Source organism: Dromaius novaehollandiae, chromosome 2 (genome assembly GCF_036370855.1).
Source record: "Dromaius novaehollandiae isolate bDroNov1 chromosome 2, bDroNov1.hap1, whole genome shotgun sequence".
Lineage (NCBI taxonomy): Eukaryota > Metazoa > Chordata > Aves > Casuariiformes > Dromaiidae > Dromaius > Dromaius novaehollandiae.
In genome coordinates this window covers 46426044-46440626 of record NC_088099.1, presented here as the reverse complement: position 1 = coordinate 46440626, position 14583 = coordinate 46426044, and the positions used below count along the sequence as shown (strand labels likewise).

Sequence of the window (14583 nt, the reverse complement as noted above, 5' to 3'; positions counted from 1 at the left end):
GGTATTTTCTCTCTCTGCAGCAACTCTCATACCATGGCCAAGTCAACTCTCCATCTTCTCTTTGATAAATATGATAGATTGACCTAGAAACATCTCATCTTATTTCCCATCGTCCTCAAATTACCTCTTTCCCTCTTCTATGCTTTCCAGTTTTGAAACTAGAAATGTGGATTGCTATTTATACTGACACAGACTGTATCAGTTCCCTAGAGACTCCCGCCACTGGCGGACAGCTAAGATACTTCTTTACAGAAAGCCTTGACAAAAACTATTGCAGAAACCTTGCATATACAGCATGCAGAGCTGCAATCAGCAATCTGCCCCCCTGAGAGGAGAAAAGAACTGAATATAAAGGACAGATCAATTTCTCCTAAATCCAGAACTCCAAACATGCTGTCCTGTTGTTAAAATCTCCAATCACTGGACATTCTGCCATTGTGCTGGGGATACAAATATAACCCAGACAAGGCACTACTTCCATTCTCTGTTCTCTTTTTTGACTGAAGAGCTTTTCTTTTTACCTGCCTATAAAACTTTGACCCAATTTATAACCCTGCCCTTAACCTCTCAGTATTCTTAGTCAGATGCAACCCTTTTCCTTCCCGTTTTCAAATCCATGTCACCTAGCCAGCTGTCAATGTTTTGTCTTGCGCTAGGCTACCTGGGGTGAAGACAAAGTTACATTAAAAAGCAAAGTGCTCAGTGAGCATTGCTTTATTTTTTTCCCCTTAACAGTAATATAAAAGTTCAAGATAACAAAAGATGTTACTAAGTACATTCTCAGATAGTTACTGCTATTTTTAAATCCCAAGAGTGGATTTTTTTTAAATATCATATTTATAAAACAGCCAGGTCATGGAAATGTACCATCACTTCTTGGTGGATTTTATTCAGTGGGATATGAAACTTGCTCTTTGTGTTACATTTATGTCAAACTTCCCTCTTAAGTTTTTCAGTATTCAGCTTGTAAAAATTTTATTGCCTTGAGTCTGTTGGCTCACATGCCATGTAACTTCAGCCTGGCAGTAATGACTAAGTTGTGGTCATTACTGCTTACTTCATAACCACTGACAGTCAGCAGATGTGAGCAATTTTCTGACCCCTGTGAGGATGTAAGATTATGGCTGGCTTGAATATTCTTCCTTTTCTTCAAAAGCAAAGGAGCTTGTACCATCTTCTTGATATAATCAGTGATGGCTATCACAGAAACTGAATCCTGCCAAGTAGCTCTCCCTTTCTCCTTTATGCAAACACATACACATGTATCTTACTCCTTTTTCTTTGTTCCCTTTTCCACCTCCTAACTTCCTTCCTGGCCCTGTGTTGACTCTTGCTGTTTCACTCTGTACCTTTTCCAACTCTCTTGTGTCTGCCTAGAGATGGGGAAAAACTAGAACCTCCTCACACATTATGCAGGTGATGCCATGAAAATTATACAGTGGCATGAAGATTTTTTTTCTATATACATCTTTCCTCCTGCCATAGCCAGCTTAGATCTGCAAGAGCACATCAGCTCAGGCTTAGCATTGAGGGGAAAAAGCTGTATTACTCTGGAAGAAGAAAAAGGCAGGAGAGCACAAATTATATGATCACAGATGTAAAACAGCTTTTGTAAAAAGAATGATAGATTAGGATTGTTCAGCCTGGAAAACAGATGACTGAGGAGTATGACAGAAGTCCATCAGAACACGCATGTAAAAATTGGAAAAGACCATATGCTGTCCAACACAAGAACTAGAGGGCATCATACAGAACTAGCAGTTTGAACTCAGCGCAAAGAGACAGTGGATACTCACATAACATCCGCGTTAGCAGGGACACTCTCTGATCACACAGTGACCTGTTGTGAGGGCCAGAATTTACATTGGTTCAAAAAGCAACTGGACAATTTTATGGAAAAAAGAACCCCCCAAGTGTTATGATGCCTCCACTGCTCAGAATATTGCAAGAAAATCTCACCATATATTTGCCCTATGCAACTCCCTGCGTATCTACCACTGCTCACCAGCGAAGACAGGTGATGGATTAGATGGACTTTTATTTGACCTACCATATTCACCCTTAAGAATAGGGTAACCCTATGGTACGTTCCCAGGTCAAGGAGGGTTTGTTAGTAAGGTGCAGTGCTGGACACAGACTGGCTCTGTGTCTTCTCATGGTGCTGTTGAAAGCTGTTCTGCGATGTAAGGCAGCACAGACACAGTAAATAAGCTTTTTCAAAAAGCTAGAAATTTCTTTTTTACTGCTGTAATACCTGTGTAATAGCAGACTTTCCATTATCAACATTCAAAACCAAGTTGAATTATAGAATTTTATAACTTTTAAGAAGGTTTATTTTCAATTGCCAGGGTGTATTCAAGCATTGCCTATGCCAGAACATGCCTAAGTAATAGAAAGCATGTAGAAATGCCTCCATACACTGTAACTGTATGAGAGCATGCAAGTTGTTCATTCACACAAATTTGTTCACAGGGAGGGGTGTGTGTGCACAATTTTCAGATGCTACAACACTTCTATAAATCATAACTGCAGTGCAGAGAGAATCCCAGACCTCGGTATTCTACTTTCACAACATTTTGAACCCTCCCGGGCAGAGGTCTATTTTGTGTACTAAGACTTGAGGTTTGAAGTTTGAAAACAGATTGCCAAAACCTACAGAATCCACCCGGACAGGCCTAGCTTAGCTTCTAGTGTCCATTGCCCAAGCATGCAGGCAGCCCTCCTCTTCCTGTTCAAGTCCTAGAGGGTTATCTGCTGAGTGAAATTTTTACTCATGATATTCAAGAAGGGAGTGGTACACTGAACCATGTTATTGTCTATGTGAATCCTCTGGAAAAATGTATATAGCTAAATTACTTTCTTAAAAATAAAGAAGGGGTGGGAAATAGAAGTCTGCTAAAAATAAATATTGCTAGAATAGCTCTATTGCTGGGTTTGACATTTTAATGAGACCAGGTCCATCCACAGGTACTCTAAATTCAGATGCCAAAGCCTTCCTGTTATTCAATCAACATGACATGCTAATTGAAGGCATCTCAACAGAACGAGTTCTTCTCCTTGTCTGTTTAATAGTTCAACTTGAATTTGACATCTTTTCCTCCCTGCTACGGAAGTAGTGCTGAGATCTGGATTCAAGTGCATCTTGCAAACGACGTAGCAGCAAAATTTTGTTAAAGCCAAATCAAATTTCTCAGAGATGTTTAAACTGTCTGTCCCAAGTAACAGTGTTCTCTGTGCTAAATACCAACTTTCTGAACAACTGCCTTGCGGCAATATGAATATAATTTCTCCTCCATTATTAAAAAATAATCTAGTCCCTTCACAGGAAGAAAAAAAAAAAGACTAAAAGATACAGCCCAATAGTACAGAAAAACTCAAATTTTTTGGTCAGGAATTAAGGAGACATATTCCTTCTCCCCGATTTCTGCCCCTCTAGCGTGGCCCAGCGTAGGCAGACACAACGTGTCATTTGGGGAGAGCAGCCTCTGCAGAATCCTTTCCATTTATGCAGCAGCTGGATGCAGCCCTGATCAAAGTTACATTTCTGAGCACAATCCAGCAAGTTCAACCAGCCAAAGAACAGACAGCAAAATCTGTGAGCTTTAAGCCTAACAGCTTTCACAAACAGAGCAGCACAGCACAATTCTAGAATATGAATCCAGTCGCTCTATTAGCAAACCAGTTCACTGTAATGAAACATACACTGTAAAATACATAAATAATGCAACATGCCACCTTAAAAAAATTTTTTAAAAAAAGAATTCTATCAAATATAGGATGCAAACAACACTCAAATCTGAGATTTTGGTGTTTTTTATAACTGTAACCACTATTTACTACAAAATAAAGGAAATTTTGTTAAATTTAAGGAGCTAGAAGCAACAGCAGTAGCATTCTTCAGTTTGTCAAAAAGAAGCTGCAGGTTATTATTGAAATTAAAATCATAGCATATTAATTAATTAAAAATAAGATCACAGCACAATCACACACTAGAAATCAGGCAAAGCAAAAAAGGTTACTGAGTCACACCACCTTATAAGATTTAAAAACCTTCAGGCCCTTTGTTGCAGAAAAGGAGGTATGTTAGCCTTCTACAGCTTAACTAAACTGTTTTAAAAAAGATTGTGAATTAAACAGATGCTAAGCTTGTTTACATATGACTTATTTCAAATTAAGGGTTGTTGAATTTAATCTGGGAAAAATACATTTTTAAGCTAAACTCATATATGCTATTCTTAAAACAGAGCAAATATTTACACAGAATTTTGCACCAATTAAACTACATTTAGGCCCCCCCTTTTCAGAAGAGTAGCATATCCATATAGACACACATCTCCCCAGGAAAATGGGTTGTATTTTCTCCTGGCTTTGAACTGGATCAAAGGAGCAGCCCCACAGTCAGATATCTGATTCAGCTGAGAGCTAGAACCACTAGCAGTGTCTCCTTGCAACTCATTCACAGTGGGAGAACACAACTTGCCCTGGTGATCTGGTAATTGTGGCACAAAAAGGCTTTGTAAAACAAAAAAGAAAAAAGAAAAGCAGCACTGTGGATAGGCTACAAGACGGGCACACACCCAGGGCAACTACACAAGGCAGCCAAACCTACATGCACAGCCTTAACTGGGCAGAACATACCCACTTTGACGTGACTGGTAGACGGCCTTTAACTTTTGCATTATTGTAATTCTTGGCCTGCTACAATTTTGTACACCCACATCCTTCCTTGACGTCTTTTTGTTTGTTGCATAGGGAAGATGGACTTTGTTTTAATTTATTTGGCAAAATCAACCTCACTCAAGTATCTCACTCTACCAGGCCAAGCCCTTGTCAAACCTGTGACAGGAATAATTCCCAGACCAAGATAGGTCTTTACAGGAACAAACTGTGTATAAAATCAGCTTTACCCCTCAAAGCTTATACCTTCTGAATATTCTTTGATCATCAGCCAATATAGAACATAACTTCCTCAAGCAATTACAAAGGAAAGGCTTCTCATAGTAATTTTATGCATTTTTACAGCTCTGATCAATATGCAAATTATTTTGAAAAGAAACAATTATGAAATAACAATTTAAATGAAGGGAAGGCAACAATTAAATAGCTTCTAACTTTGTTAACAGAAGGTCAGCTCTTTTTACTTTAAGAAGCCTTGATACATGCCTCAACTTTCTGTTGGTAACAAGTTTCAGTATTACTCAAACTCAGGATGTGTGCTATACTAGTCTGAAAGAAAAAAAATTGACACTAATGCAGACCTTGAAACAATGATATACAAACAAAATAATTAACAATGATTCTTCTATTCTCTTGACCAGGAGAAGAAATTGCAAATAATAAGACAACATTCATCTATACCCTTGCTCAAAGTTTTGAGATAGATTTTTATTAGGAGCCCTGAATGTAGTTCTCATAGTGAGCACACGTCTGTCTGTCTGCAATTGTGAGCAATTACCACAACAGCATGCTTCGACCCATGCTATTCTAAACTGCAGACGGGTGCACGTTTTTGTGCAGGAACATACACCCTCTTTAGGTGTTTGGTTCTGGTAACTCAGAACATCACTTCCAATGACTATGAGGGAGTTGATAAAAATCCTACAGTTCTTTGCACAGATGTATATAACTTGATATAGATTGAAATCAAAAGAGCCATATTTTATTAATATGATGAAGTGTAGGAGATGCCAAAAATGGCTGTAATCATTCATGTATGCACAAAGACTTGTAGCAAGAAGCAGGCCAACAAAAATAGATAGGAAAAGCAAAGAAATAAACTTTTAAGTATGCAAGATTTTCTTCAGCTCTAAACTTGCACTTGGTGTTAAGTGAGCTAGCTGAGAATTGCTCCGAGTTTATCAAAGTTTTTTAGTGTGTTAATCATGTCAGACAATTTGAGAGCAAAGGATGGTTGGCACACTAGGGGGTTGTTGGCAAGGGGAAGGCAATTAGGTGGTTAGCCCCCACAGCACAAAAAGAGACAGGTAATTAGTACTATTTGAACACTGAAAGACCAGCTGAAGGGACCACATAGAGAAAAGTGCAACATACCACAACACTAATCTCTGCTATGCCCATGATTTTACTCATCTATTAATTACACAGTTCAGTTTCTAGCTCATCTACTGAAGAGATTTTGGAGATATCGAATCCTTTAGTTACAATGCCCTCATAGTTAGAAAACGACATTTTAGTTTTTCACCTCTTTGCATCCAAATTACATTCTTCAGGGCAGAGGTGAGCTTGTTATGTGACTCTGGGGTCCTTTTGGACAGGGGGATGAGGGAAGGAACAAGCTGGAATTAGGTAAAGTGATGTGAACAACTCCAGTTCAGGTGCAGTAAGATTTTCCCCATCGAAAGCACCGGAGAACAGTAAGCTGGCCTGCAAGATTCTCTTTGCAAGTGGGAAGAATGGCTGTATGCTTGAGAGGGGTTGATGTAGGAAGTGCTGAGGAAGGCCATTGCCAGAGATGCTGCAAATCCTAGCAGCATTAGTGCGGCACATTCACTCCAAGGAAGCTATTTGAAGGAGGATGACCAGGATGACCAAGTTGCCTTAAACATTTAGTCCCTGGGTACTCCAAGTCTCCCAAGCACAAAGTCACCTTGTTCACAGTACTAATGCACGAATAGAACTTCTGTATTTGAGTTTTAGGTTTTTATACTCTTTTTAACCTCTTTCTGCACAGAATATGAAATCATCTCCACTAATAATCAAGACTCACTGGTAACACAATGTATGTTGTACATAATCCTGTGGACCGTTATTACTCCAGTTTGACAGTGATAAACACACCTGTATTTATTAAAAATAAATACATTAGGGCTAATCTGGGTTTTCTGGTTAGTGTTTAATGAATCAATAAGTACATCTCTATTTCCCTCAAAATAATTTAATTTTATATATATTTCCAGACTAAAATTCAGAAAGATTTTTTTTTATGTAATATATAAAATCTTTCTGTAGTGCTCCTCAGACTTCACATTGTGCTATCATAGAAAAAACAACAAGACATTTGAAACCTAAACAGGGTTCAGGTAGAATATCTCTAAAACAGATAAAATGGTGTGTTAGCTCACATATTTCTTCTTGACGAAATGGTACTTTTTTTTTTTAGTTGTATCCTTAATTTGGTTTTATTAGGTGAAAAAGAAAAAACAAATATAGTACCTTCATAATTATTCAAATCCTATGTAGTATATAACTGAACAGCAAAGGTCTTGTGAAGTAAAAGCAGATGGACTACATTATGAATGTGCCCAGGCATTTTAGAAAAGACTAAGAAAGAATTCCTGGGCAGTGGCGACCATAGAAAAGCTTGGTTCTCTTGTGTAAACAATGTTTTCCCCAACAGCTGTATTCCCCTTCCTGTTTATTCTTCTCTCCTGCAGAATTCTCTTGGTTTGGTCACATCTGTATTTCATTTATTTTTTAAAAATATTTCTTTAGCTATCCTCCTAGCCTTTTCAGATTTTTAAGGCCGAGGGAATTTTCCAAATCTCATTTGTCCTTTCACAACTTATTTTGTTTACATTTTTACACTTCATTTAGGCTCTGAATTCACAAAATGATACACATGGTTTAGGGGCCTTGCCCTCACAGGCCAGTTTGCAGAATCAGAGTCTCCATGTGAGCACTGGAAACTGATTAGGCAATCACCATTTCTTTCGGATTTTAAGATCTGAATACAGTAGAATAATTAAGTGAAAACAGTGTTTGGTTGAATCATTTTTTAAATCTAAAGATTACATTTAATGGTTATGTATTTCTATAATTAGACCTCAAAAATTGCTGGAACCTAAAGTCTGTCACAACATATATGAGAGTGCCTTTTTAATACTAGGGCTACCAAGTCCAAATTTGATGAAATAATTATTAGCACTACTATTCATTTAAATCAGTTACATATTTTTGGATTATTTGCTGTAACCTGGTGAAACAGGACAAGTTCTATTAATTAGGTGATAAGCAATTTTTAAAATTATGTGTTTGCCTCTTCTTGAGATAAACCTAACTCTGGAATTGCAAAACAATTCAAACTAGTCCACCTTTTTTGCATTTCAGCTAGGTTAGGAGAAAAAAGGTCATTCAAAACTATATTGTATCTGTAGCCCAGCACTTAGTTCTATTCTATTTTACAGTCATTTTTGCTGGATATCATTTCAGAGTATTCTTTCTTAAAAAGAATTGAAGAGATGATGAGGATCTCTCAAGGGCAAGCAACAATCTCTGGAAGCAAGTATATTCTACAAGCAGTACATCCTAAGATGATGTAATCTGCTCCATGAAGCTTGATTCTATTTTTAAGTAGCATCCTTTTATTATGCTTTCAAAAGGGCATCTCTATCACACATTGTTACTTTGCTTTTAACACAGTAGCAATCATCAGTGATATTTAATATACATGAAATGGCTTCAGAAAACTATTGATTTTATGTTACTGTCTACATTGACTTTTACAAACTACTTAAAATGGTAATTCAAAGTTATACGACTATAAAATGCTTATATCCTGGAGAACATTTCTGCTTGAGGTCATGTTGTCAAAGAAGGCCTATTTTTTATAATTCTATCTTAAAATGCTCTAGCATTTTGTATGTAAACTATCTTGAATTCTTTGGTTTCTTCACTTAATGTTACTGAATTTGACTTTGGAGAACCTGGAAAAAACATTACAGCAGAAACTGCACAGAGGCAATATTCTCAGCACTGAAACTCCATCTGCCTTTACAAAGAGAGACAATAATGACAAAGCAAAAAACCCAATGATTTCTTACAAAGAACACTTATTATTGTTTTTCAATACCATGGTTTCCAGGTAAATTATTCTTATATATAGACTCACAGATTTAACACCTCCAGAATCATACATTTTCAGGTTAAAAAACAATGATGTTTTAAAAAGAAATGATGTTCTTAGAGCTATTCCCTATCAGAATGAAACCCAACATACTCTTGGCAGCACAGGCCTGTCACAACAAGTGATAGATGTAAATGTTGCTTATCATCATCATATTATAACAATAACCTTTTATCTCTACTGTCACATTGCTACATGAGGATGTGGGTCTCTGAGTATAGAGAGATACTGTCTTACTAATTTCAGAGTACAGCTACTTGCAGCAAATATTATTGGGTCTTCTGGAATCTTAGCTATTAATCTAATGAGAAGCAGCAATCCAAATCAGCAAACAGATTGGGTTTTCTTTTTGTTGTCGTCGTCGTTTTTGTTTCAAGGGAAAATTCTGAACCAAGAGTGATAAAGATGGACTGTGACAGATTGGATGGAAAGTGATAGATTTTGCCATCTCACACTGCTGACAGGTATTATGAAAGCCAGCATTATTTTTCAGATTATAGTGCCACAAAAAGTTCATATCAAATGTGTGGTCTACTAATGCTACTCATAGGTCTTTCTGATGTCCCCAGAGAGCAACGACTATCTTCCTGTCTTAGGCTGCTCTCACACATGCAAAGACCTATGTATTTGTCACCTAAAGGCAAAGGCGCTTTAAATTTTCCAGATGAACTTAACTTTGACAGTTAATGTGAAAGTATTACCTAAGGAGAAATGGAGATGACTGATGTCTACAACATTTTTTTTAAAACCAAAGCTGGTAACCAGTGAATAACATAGCTGGCTGTACACATGAATCACTTACAGTGGTATTTGTAACTATGGCAGCTGAAAGTGTATTGATTACACCACTGTGACTGCAAAGGCCCCAGACATTTTTAAGGTGTTGGTATACTTTATTGCTTGGAAAACCAAAAAACTTTCCTTCTCTATAACATCTGCAGATGTAATTAGCATTAGTACTTTTTTTTAGTTGAACTTTTTAATAAAACTAGGACAACACCAATCTCCACAAAACTTCTAAGAGTGTCATTCTCAACTGAATTCCATTTATTACATGTACCAAAACACTTGGAAAATATATTACAAATGCACAATTTTGTCTTGGCACAAAAACAGTTTAGTTGATCTTGAAGGTATTTTCCATCCTTATTTTCTGTGATTCTCTGAAACTTTGTTTAGAGTCCTGCAGCCAGTTTTCTAAATTTCTGAAAGCACTTATTATTCTAGCCAATATAAATTCATTTTTCCAGTAATTTTTCATAAGGAACTGCAACAAACAGTTTTGTACAATCCAGATTTAATACATTTAGTGCATTTTTTCCACTAACTTAATAAATTAATAAAAAAAATGCTCTTCTGTGATGTTATTTATAAACCGATGTTGTTTACTACTCTTCATTTTGTTAACCTGTAAATGCTTACTTATTTTTTCATTTTACCAGGAACTGAAATTAGGTTTAAAAGGATGGTGACTGCCATGCCTGTTCTTATTTCAAAAATCAGTATCGTATTTGTTTTTTCTCCCTCTCTAGTCTTTTTGCATTTCCTCAGATACCCATGAGTTTTCAAATTCAACAACAATTTAAAAAATCCACCGGCATATTTCAACAGTGCCTTCAGGTTGGCAGGGCTGTTTGCAGCTGTGATGCTAGTGGATAGGTGGGTGGAAGGAGAGTAGCAGGCGATAGTATAACATGGTACTGCTTCTCCATCATCACATGAGACAAAGCGCACTCATACCAGGCAGTACTAATAGGCAAGAGAGGCAGGAGGGGAACATGGCCTCCTAAGCCTTCTCTGTAAGACTGTGGCAGGTGTAACTTATCCACACTTGCTAAGATCTTCATATTAAATACCTATACTTCAAGGTTTCCCTTCTGACCTTTTAATCAACTGATTTATTTAGCACCCCATTATTGCCCAACTGTCCACACAAGCACTAACTTTTTCTTAAAAGACATTTAACAGAGAACTCGCATAAATCAGCTACTCCCCAAACTAGTACATTTATAAAAACAAGTTTCAGCTCTGTTACATAGTTATGAACGCTTCTTGTTGATCTTTCTTTTTTTCCACTGCTTTTTCCTTTCTCTTGCCAGACTTATCTTTAAAATGTCCTTTAAGAGCATTAATTTCAAGTACAAAAAGTACTACAACTAGGAAAAGCTGAGATAAACTGCTCCCAGACAGCTCAATGGCAAGCCTCTAAGCTTCTCAAAACTGCATGCAAAGCAACAGCTAGATATTAAGGGTCCTATAACTGTTTAGAATCTTTGGGGGGAACTGGGAATATTTTAATGCTTCTCTTCCATAGTAAGCTCTATTCCACTTCTTCAACAACACTAAAGTAATTCAGGCTTCTGCACTGTGGAGTTGGGCCTTTCTAACCTTCTGAGACAAGGAGGCCCACAACAAACCATGCCACCTGTTCCCCACTGCAAATGCATTCTGTCAAGAACCAGCCTTCTTCCAGACTGTATCCCATCTAACACATATGGTGTTTTACAAACTCTGAACCATCTGAATGCCACAGAGATGCAGGACTTGCTCTGCATTCCAATGAATCTCATGGAAGTTATAAAGCTTTCCTGCAAACCTAGCCCATGCATTATTTCTTTACCCTTATACAGCTTCAATCTGTTCTTCTGCCCATTTGAATTTTGTTTGGTTTGGACAGAAGCAGAGCACCTGGATATTGGTTCTAGGAAAGCAGAAAGGACTGGACAACAGGGAGAAACTGAGCCCAACCATCCACATACCCAGCTCGCAGTATACCACTGCAGCTCAGCTTGACTGAGAGATCCCAGTATGGCAACTCTGGGTTGCAGTTCTGGTTGAACTGCAAGAGTTCAAACCTCAGAAGGGGAAGCAGAGGAGTGGCAGGAAGATGGAAGCAAAAAACAAATACAGAGAGGATTAATTTGTTCTGTAAGTGTAGCACGATATACATCCTGCAATGCAATAAATGTAATTTTTCTTACAGTTAGCCTAAAGGTCAGCATAAAAGGCAAAAAATGAGCTGGAAAAATTAAGTTATGGGAGAAACTCTAACATCCAAGTTGAATGAGAATGTCTACACTGCACTGTAAAAGCATCAGAGACATCTTAATTAAGTAAAATTGAAGAGCAGAGCCTCTTCTGTGTTCCTGTCGGTACTCATGGGAGGATGTTAGCAGGCGGCATAGCACGCTGGCATGTCTCTTTCTAGAAAACCATGGAAAAACTTACCTGTTCTTCAGAACCGTGGGAAGCACATGGCAGGGGCCATCAGCAGTTGTACTATTTGGTCTGTATTTCTATGACACCACAGCAGAGCTTGTGCTAGAGTGTACAGTCACCAGCAGATAAAACAGCCCGGATTTAAGAGCCTTAAAAACATGATCAGTAGTGAAGAATTTGGGGAGAAAAAAGGTATTTACTCACTCAAATTCTTTAAAATATCACAGCATTGCCAAGGCACTGCTTAGATTCTCTCAAGCAGCACTTCAAACTCTGAACTTAGGATAGAAGACCACTACTCTAGAGCTGCACTGAAGCATCCATATAATCCATTTATGGAGGGGGAAGGGGAAGTAGAAGTACTTAAGTATGGAACTGCACGGGGAAAAGCAAATACTTTACCTGCTTCCTTGGTTTGACTCAAGTAACTACAATTTTATGAATATCTTCAAAAAAACAATGTAAAAAGGTTGTTCTGCAGATTATTGCTGCAAAACACTGTACCAATTTCAAAGTGGCAACACTGTTAGACCTAACATATTTACACTGATGCCTTGAAAGCAGCAGTAGAAAATTGTCTGAAGTACCTCATTGTTTTGAAAGAACTACAAAAATGCCTATGTTTTAACTCAGCTTTTATCAGCTCTGAAAATACTGACTCAACTATTGATCTTTTAGTCTGAGCTACTTTGAGGGAAGGTATGAAAAATCCATCTGGATTGATTTAACTTTGGTCTCCAAAAGCGAGTTCTGTATCTGTATATATAATGATGTATTTAGGATTATAAAAGGCTACACACTTGAAAAACATTCCTATAACTAAGCGATATAAATACTGCTAATGCACAAGTTGCATTAAAGATCTGTAAAACAGAACTGTTTACTTGAAAATTAAAAAAAGTCTAGTAAAGTAAGGTAAATACTTAAGATTTTTACAATCAGAAGTCTGAAGAGAACAGTTTTCCCCTAAGTGCTCTGTCAGGCTTTCTTTTAGCTGCACTAAATGCTTGTTGGTGTATGACTAGATATGCAGCTCCAGATCAAACACTACTTCTTTGGTGATGGCATGTTTTAGAAGCAAAAACTCAACATCTGTAATTATGGTATCTTTCTCAAAACAAAACTAGCACGACTCCTTGAATCCCTAGCATAACACTGCCACACTATGGCACAATTAAGATCTGCAAGCAAGAACAGAACAAAAAGACAACAAAAATAACTCATCTCCTTTAATTATTTAGAAATGCAGTATCCACCACTAGTTAGGTCTGTCTACCACATTCATAAAGGACTAAAAACTAGCTACTGTGTCTTGTTTGGCAACATATATCCAAATACGTTATTCTTTAGGGTTTTATTTTTGTAAAGTTTTTCCAAAATGAAAACAAAAGAATTCATTTTCTGCAACTGTTAATACCTTCAGACTAGTTTGACATACCTGTTGTACAGATGGGATATGTTGGAAAGCTGATACCAAGACCGTTTCTTTACTTTGTTGGCTACAAAATATACAGCTTTTTTGTCCTTTGCATTACAATGGATCTAAAAGGTTTTCAGTTGACAACTAGTCAAAGGAAAGAAAAGGTTCAAAGACCTTCTCCCTCTATGGCTTTTTTTAAAGCTATTTGAGGCAACACTACACAATTTTACAATCCACTTGCATCTAACTTGTTCACTGCTTCTTCACCTCAGAACATAACTTACTTCAGATCAGAAATATTTTAAAATGTTTACATGATAAAAAAGGCAAAATTCTCCTAAATACTGCTAAAAGTATTGTGAGAGCTTTTGAAAAGTCTTCTTTTTGCTGACCTTGAAGCACAGCAGCCTGAGACGGCAGAAATTTCATAAGTAACTTTTTAACTACGGCAACTCACAATACAAAACATACATTATTTTAATTACTTTGCCATTTATATAATTTATATCTTCCATAGCATTTGTTTTGCAAGAAAGCTATAAATCAGTTTTGTAAGACCATTACCAGTGCTGCTTTATTCGTTCAAACATTCCATTTTTTTTTTTAAGTGTTTTTCTAATAAATCAAACATTACACATAAGCAATTGGCTGAGGCCAAGACCATACCAATTATTTTACCTGCAAGAACTTGCCATTATAAACATTTCCCACAAGGCATAATAAAATACAAGTCTGGTGCCATGAGTTGTATATGAATATCCTGTATTGAAGCATTAAATAAAGATTAGATGACTAGCTGAGTTTTATCTGTTCCACCCCTTTCTTAATTGCTATTGTCAGAGTTTCAGTTTACAAATAATAGCACAGTCTAGATACATGTCAGTTCTTCCCAACCAGGATGGTTTACTCAAGTTTTTAAAATCACAGTTTAAGTATCTTTCATCTCCAAATACTTTCCGTCACAGAAAGACGACTGCTTAGGCCACCAATGAAATGGGGTTCTCTTTTGTACATTACCTGTTTTAAGGCCACACACACATGCATATGCATGCGCACACTTTAACACAACTTCTGGTTATTA

At 37.1% G+C, this 14583-nt stretch overlaps 1 protein-coding gene across 6 annotated transcripts in view; it reads right to left on the bottom strand.

Annotated features, from left to right (window-relative positions):
- The window catches only part of ICA1 (islet cell autoantigen 1), a 75561-nt gene that overhangs the window by 37121 nt on the left and 23857 nt on the right, over window positions 1–14583 (bottom strand). The window lies entirely within an intron of this gene.